A 6976-nucleotide genomic window follows, 5' to 3' on the forward strand; every position below is an offset into this window, starting at 1 on the left:
CTGTGGGTTGATAAGTTTTCATTATCTGTTTTAAGCGTGCACTTGGTGAATTTGCTAGAGCTAATTAGTCAAAGCTAATATATTAGCTATATTTTGCTGCACTGTGATATTTGAATACCGATGTTTATTATATTACAAAGTTTTCTAAAATTTTTCCTTATAAACAGTTAGTCAAGTTAAGCCTAGCTCCTAAATCTATGTCTAAGTTTGCGTTTATTGAATATTGCAATACTAAGAATTGATGTTTTGTTTTTACTTTATTTACAGTTTAAATGGCGTGTCTGTGTAAAAGCACTCGGCAATAAAATGAACAACAGCAACAACAACAACGGCTATCTTATGTTCTTTGTAACAAACATTCTTTTTTTGTTGTTGTACATTACATCCAGGAGGACAGCCAGAGTGATGTCAGTAGACATATCCTCAAAATACTTCTTGTCAATGGTGCTGATGAGGATCCAGTTGATGTCTCCATCCTTGTCGAAGGCCATGAGATTTTGTCAGGGTGCAACAGTATTGCAAAAGCTTGCTCACTCCTCATGGGACTGATATTTGCCCTGAACTTGGCATACCCTTCCACTTTGCGCTACGCTTTTGGAGCTGGATGGATTTAAACTGTCCCCAAAAGTAAACACCCTAAAGTTGAAGTTGCTTTCCTAAATGCATTCATGACTATTCATCTTAGAGGAGGAAAATGTGGCATCATGGACCCTTGTGAAGAAATGCCAAGAATTAGCAGAGGGTTCCAGTTAATTTTGGTTTACTAGTGGAAGGTTTCCTGTCATTAATGTTTTTCACTTTTTGCCAAATAATCTTTTAATTCCAGTAGAGATTTTATTCTTCATCAAGAATACTTAGACAGTTTAAGCTGTTATTTTTTTTATTTATTGTGTTGATTTTGTTTCATTAATGTTGTAACTGCATTCTTAAAAGTGCACTAGTCTGGAGGACTGGATTAAATGTTGAAATTGCATTGTTTCAGTGTGTAGGTTTGTAAGATTTTGATTGCATATTTGAATAGTGACTATGTTACCAGATCTGTGTTGGATGTGGTATATAATATGTAATACTGTATGTTGGTTGTTTACCAGTCATACCAACCTAACTTTTTTTCAGTACCTTTTGTTGGAGATGCAGCTTTAGTTTATTGTTGGTACAAATTCTAATGCAGTATCATAACAGTAACATAATGCACTTTTCCGATTTATGCTATACTTGTACTCAGGCAAGCTAGGGGGGCCTGGGACAACGCAGCCTTTTTGCCCCCCCCCCCTACACCTGCCGCCACACACACACAAAAGTCAACTTAATTGTATATATCATGCCCTGGAAATCTCTGTATTTTATATTTTCAACCCATCTATTGAACTTAGTGCACTAGTTGACCTTTTTTTCATAAGAGGACAGCAAGCACTGCAGCCAAAATATGGCCTTTTTTGACCTGCTGTGTATTAGCCAGTCCCTAAGCTTGATGTATCATGAAACTGTCGACCTTTCGGGGTTTGTGATTTTTATTAATACATAATAATATGTTCATAGTGTTTTCTTCCCAATCCACCTCGTATATCTTTCAGTCTTTATGCAATTTTGTCTGTGTTGTGTGCACCTGCCTGTTGCTTTAATCCCATAAATGTCCCCGTCGTGGGATAAATAAAGGATTAGCTAATGTTATCCTATCTTAAATAACACTTATTAATAGGATATATGTACTGGGTTCTTTCAAGGTCTTAATTACATTTTCTGTAAATATATATATAAAACTGTATGTATATCTGGAGCATGTAACAAAAGTAATTTCCCTCTGGGATTATTAAAGTATGCCTGATTCTGATGGGATCCAGTAACATATGATAGATAATATCTACTTTGAAAGTTAACATGAACTGCTGCTGAAGATGACCACTCTTATCTACCTGGATGTTCTCTGGAGGACTGAAACGCCTCAGTCAGTGACGTCAGTCTGTGGGTCTGGTCTATCGGGGCAATGAGAAAAGTTTCGTCTCCTCTCTCCGTTTCTGTCGCTCAACGTTTTCTCATGGTTTTTCACGTGCTTATATAAATTTGTTGTGTTTCCATTGAATTTAACAGGCTTTTTGCAAAACATACAGCTTGATTTCATTTACGGTATTAAAATTTTGCCAAACGGCCCTTCTTTCCCTGTTCATGTTTTTCCGCCCGTGCAGTCTAACTCTCTCTCTCTCTCTCTCTCTCTCTCTCTCTCTCTCTCCGAGTCTGAACAGCACCGCGGTTGTTTGTGTTGAGAGCAGAGTGGGCAGGCCAGGCTGAGCCTGCGTGCTGATTGGCTGGCGCCGCTGAGCCATGTACGAGAGGGGAGGGGGAGCAGCAGAGTGCTGTGAGGGAGACTTTGGTGCAGCAGCTGCAGTCAGCGCTCGCGCGTGTCAGTGTCAGTTTTGGGCCCCCCCCCCCTCTGTCCTGGGCCCGGGACAACAGACCTGTTTGTCCCCCCCTGTTGGCGGGCGTGCTTGTACTGTCAGGGTTTTTAGGTGTTTGGCCCACATGCAGAACAAAGTCAGGAGGCAGAGAGCAGTTTAAGGCGTTTATTAAATACACAGAAGTGCTAAGGTGAATCAGAGGAGGAACCACAATGTAGAACGGCAGACGGTAACCCAAGACGGGGCTGGTTTGTTCTGCGGGTGAGAGAACGGAGGGTTAGGCAGAGCAAAATGCAAGAGGAAAGGTGCCGGGTGAAGGAGTGCTTACTGCCGAGTTTGGAAACTTGTCCGGGGGGAGTGGAGCAGAGAGGTGGACTCAGCGGGTGACTTTCTTAGGTGGTGGCAGATGACAGAGTGGCAGATAGGTATTGTCGCGGGGTCCAAGCTGCACCGATGGTGGGAGCAATGGTCGGTGGACAGCTGGAGGAACCAGGGGAGATCCAGTAAGGTTGTCAACCCGGCTGGTAACACCAAGGGAGCTTCGGGGTCTTGTGGTTGGCTGGAGGTACAGAAGATGATCTGGGGAAGTCTTCTTGAGGATATCAAGTAACACCAGGGGAGCCTCAGAACGGAATCCAAGTTGTGAGAGAACTGAGACAGAACCTGAGCATGAGGGAGCGTCTGGAACATGATACAGGTCGATGAGAGCCAAGACGCTTGCCTTGGGTCTTACTTTGAGCACGAGGGAGCGCTTGGAGTGGGATCCAAGCATGAGGCAACCTGAGACACAAGAGACAGGTAATTAGTGCTGATTACACGAGACCTGTCCGGAGACAGTGGCCAACTAAGGTGTACCACACAAGGTTAACACTCTGGCGTCCTCCAGCTGTCAGCTCCTTGCCTAAATACTCCCGCACAGCGCTGCCGAACGAGCTAATTTTTACACCACTGCTCAAAGTTTAAGTTGCCGTTTCTGTCCGGATCCTCGCCCAGAAGCTGTTTTGAGCATGTTTGTGTTAAGTTAAATATTCTTCATCTTACATATCTGAGTATGATACTTCTGTAACGAATGTTGAAACTCAGTTTCAGAAGGTTGTAAATAATTCATTATTATTTGAAAAGCGCAATTCCAGTTAGAAAGTAAAATTACTGGCTGGCCCATAAAATATTTGGGAATTCAATACATAATAGTAGGGTATTTACTTTGTTAAACTGTTTAAAATGAAAAATAAACTCTTTAATGTATATTAAATGCATAGACTGTTGGTTCGAATTATTTGTTAACATTTATCAAAAGAAAACTGGCAATGATTACCTAATTTTAGTGAGTAATGTAACATAATGCAACAAAGCTAATCAATATGTCAAGCACAAGAAAATAATTAATATCTACTTAATTACTTTATAACAGCAAATACAACAGGGATACAACATTTACTCAGATGGTTAGAAACATCTGTTGAATTTATTCATGTTTCTGAGATTTAAGTCTTACTAAAGTTTTTCCATACTTTTATAACAACGTGATAATTATATCGTTTAAACGCAATAACTATATTGTATAAAGGTGATTTTATATTGTATAAAAGTGATAACTATATTATATAAATGTGATAATTATATTGTATAAACGTGGTAAGTATATTGTATAAGGGAGACTGTGGCTTGATGGGTTAAGTAGTCGTCTGGCAATCAGAAGGTTGTGGGTTCCCGTCCAGCTTCCTTTTGCCACATGTCGATGTGCCCCTGGGCAAGGCACTTAATGGAGTGGTGACATGCTTAGAAGTTTTGTGTGCAATGTCTGGTAATTTTTTGAATCCAAAAAGCATGCTGACATTTTTACAGGATAAATGTACATTGATTTCAAAACTGCATTAACTCATTTTTGATTTTACAGACAAGGGGATTCTCACCAAAGATCAAAGTGTCAGAACTTAGCAGACAGCGCCATGCAGTTCTTTGCTGGCGCTGTCCCCTCTGCTCTCTCCACAGGTGACTGCAGCTGACTGGTGGGCGGGGCGCGCACACCTGCGGCTCGTTCTGCGAGTCAGCGCTGGAGCATAAGAGCAGCGCTCAGACAGCCGGTGGATGCCTGAGTGTTAGCATCAGTGGTATGCTTGTGTGGCCACTGTCTGTCAAACGATTATATGCTCGCATCTAATCAGTGCCTCTTGTCCTCTCAGGTTTCCCGTGCCTTGATCCAGCCGTGGCGCTTATGCACTTGTCTTGCCAGACTTCAGAGGAAAACCAGTCAGTCTGACTCGCCAGATTCCACCGGCTGTCCTCGACCACCTCGGGCGCTGCTCGGACCTCCCCTTGCTCCTTCAGCTCACCGCCGCTCAGTCACCAACCTCCATCAGAGCCGAAAGCGCTAAGTTCCTCCTCCGCTCCACTTCCCCCGGTCCGGTCCCCGAACCTTGTGGTAAGCGCCCCGCCCCTCAGTCCGTTATTTCTCTCACCGCAACCCTGCCTAAACTTGTTTTTCTCCCTAGATCCTCTCACCCCGGCTCCGTTCAGCCTTAAATTCTGTGATCAGCCAGCTCCGCTCCTGTAAATAAACCTTTAAACTGCTCATTGTTGTCCCAAGTGTCTCTCTGCATGTGGGCCAAATACGTCCGAAACATGACAGAAGAACACTCAGGCCAACAATCTGACCCAGCAGGGGCATTTGGGACGACTTTAACAGCCCATCAGGAGCAGCTTCAGACCCTCCACATGGCCGTGCAAACAACACAGAATCAGTTGCAGGGGCTGGCAGCTCAGATCAGTCAACTATCTGACACTTTCCGTGCTACACTACAGTCCGGCTCGGCATCCAGTGGTGCCCCTGAGCCTCAATCTGCCGATCCTCCCCGATCGGTACCTGAAAACTCAGCCCCTAGTCCAGAGAAATTCTCTGGGGATAGTGAGGATTGTGCTGGTTTTCTTTTTCAGTGTTCGTTAGTTTTTAACCAATCCCCGCAAAGATTTGCGCTAGATGAGGCAAAGATCTCATTCGTTTTACGTTTATTATCTGGGAAAGCTTTAAGATGGGCTGAGTCCCGCTTCCCAGACTGTCAGCTTTTCGGCTGCACTTTTGCTGAATTTTTGCAGGAATTTAAAATGTTTTTTTCCGCTGATTTCGACCCAGTTCAGCAGTCCCGACATCTTTTAGCCCTCAGGCAGCGTGGCAAGCGGGTCTCGGAGTTTGCTATTGAGTTCCGCACCCTGGCGGCTGCTGCGGGCTGGGAGGCTCGCGCTTTGAAAACCGTGTTTTTTCAAGCCTTGGACGAGCCACTCAAAGATGAGCTGGCCCGCCTCGAGGAACCCGCCACGCTAAACGAATTGATCGCGTTAACAATCCGTTTAGACAATCGTTTAAGGACTCGAGGCAGGGGACGCGCAGAGAGGCCAGTCCTCTACCGGCCGCCTCCTCCCACACCTGACCGCGTACCCCTTCGCCCTGTTGCCACTCCTCCTTCCCCCCCGGAGCCCATGCAGGTGGGTCGGGTACGTCTGACTCCTGAGGAGAGGCAGCAACGTTTTGATGACAAACTATGCATGTACTGCGCGTCTCCTGAGCATTTTGTTAACACCTGTCCTGCTCGGCCAAAAGGGCGGGTCCGTCGTCAGTAAAGGGGGAGGCCGGCGGACCACACTGAAGTTTTGCTCCCCGCATCTCCTAGGCTCTGCTTACCCACAACGCTGTTAACGGCTAACAAGAATTTTGCTCTATCCGCCCTGGTTGACTCAGGGTGCGACCTTAATTTAATTGACCAATCTTTTGTTTTGCGAGCCGGGATTGAAACTGTTCCTTTGTCTACCCCCCTCCAGGTTTCTGCCCTGGATGGGGGCAGTCTTCCCCGGGTAACTCAGCAGACCAAGCCCCTTGAGGTTGTTATCTCCGGTAATCATAGGGAGTTTATTTCGTTTTTTGTTTTCCCAGTTAAGCACGCTCCTGTCGTCCTGGGTTTCGCTTGGTTAAATAAGCACAACCCGCATATTAACTGGGCCGATCGGCGAGTCGAGTCCTGGACCCAGACGTGTCTGTTTCGCTGCTTGCAATCTGCTGTCCCTGCGGGGCCCCCTTCCACGCCGTCTTTCGCTGAGGGTGACTCAGTAGATTTTAGTTTTGTTCCCGAGCAATATCATGACCTGAAATTAGTCTTTAGTAAGGCCCGGGCTGAATCTTTACCACCGCACAGACCATACGATTGCGCAATCGAGCTTTTGCCGGGCGCTCCCCTGCCTTCTAGTCGCCTTTATAACATTTCCCGTGCAGAGCGACAGGCGCTGGAGAAATACATTAAAGAATCCCTAGCATCTGGTCTAATCCGTCCCTCCTCTTCTCCGCTTGGGGCTGGGTTCTTTTTTGTCGGCAAAAAGGACGGATCTCTCCGTCCCTGCATTGATTATCGAGGGCTGAACGCAATAACTGTTAAAAATAAATATCCCTTGCCACTTCTTTCCTCCGCCCTGGAACCGGTGCAGTCCGCCACAATTTTCACAAAATTGGATCTGCGCAATGCTTACCACTTGGTTCGGATCCGCCGGGGGGACGAGTGGAAAACAGCGTTTAAGACCCCACTAGGGCACTTTGAATA

General features: G+C 45.6%; 1 long non-coding RNA gene across 1 annotated transcript; it reads left to right on the forward strand.

Annotated features, from left to right (window-relative positions):
- Window positions 1-4360: 4360 nt before the first annotated feature.
- On the forward strand, window positions 4361-5070 carry LOC118566046. The gene is made up of 3 exons (XR_004932737.1): window positions 4361-4504; window positions 4577-4815; window positions 4886-5070. It is a non-coding gene; the product is annotated as an uncharacterized LOC118566046 (long non-coding RNA).
- Window positions 5071-6976: the final 1906 nt, after the last annotated feature.

The sequence above is a fragment of the Fundulus heteroclitus genome, chromosome 15, assembly GCF_011125445.2.
Source record: "Fundulus heteroclitus isolate FHET01 chromosome 15, MU-UCD_Fhet_4.1, whole genome shotgun sequence".
Lineage (NCBI taxonomy): Eukaryota > Metazoa > Chordata > Actinopteri > Cyprinodontiformes > Fundulidae > Fundulus > Fundulus heteroclitus.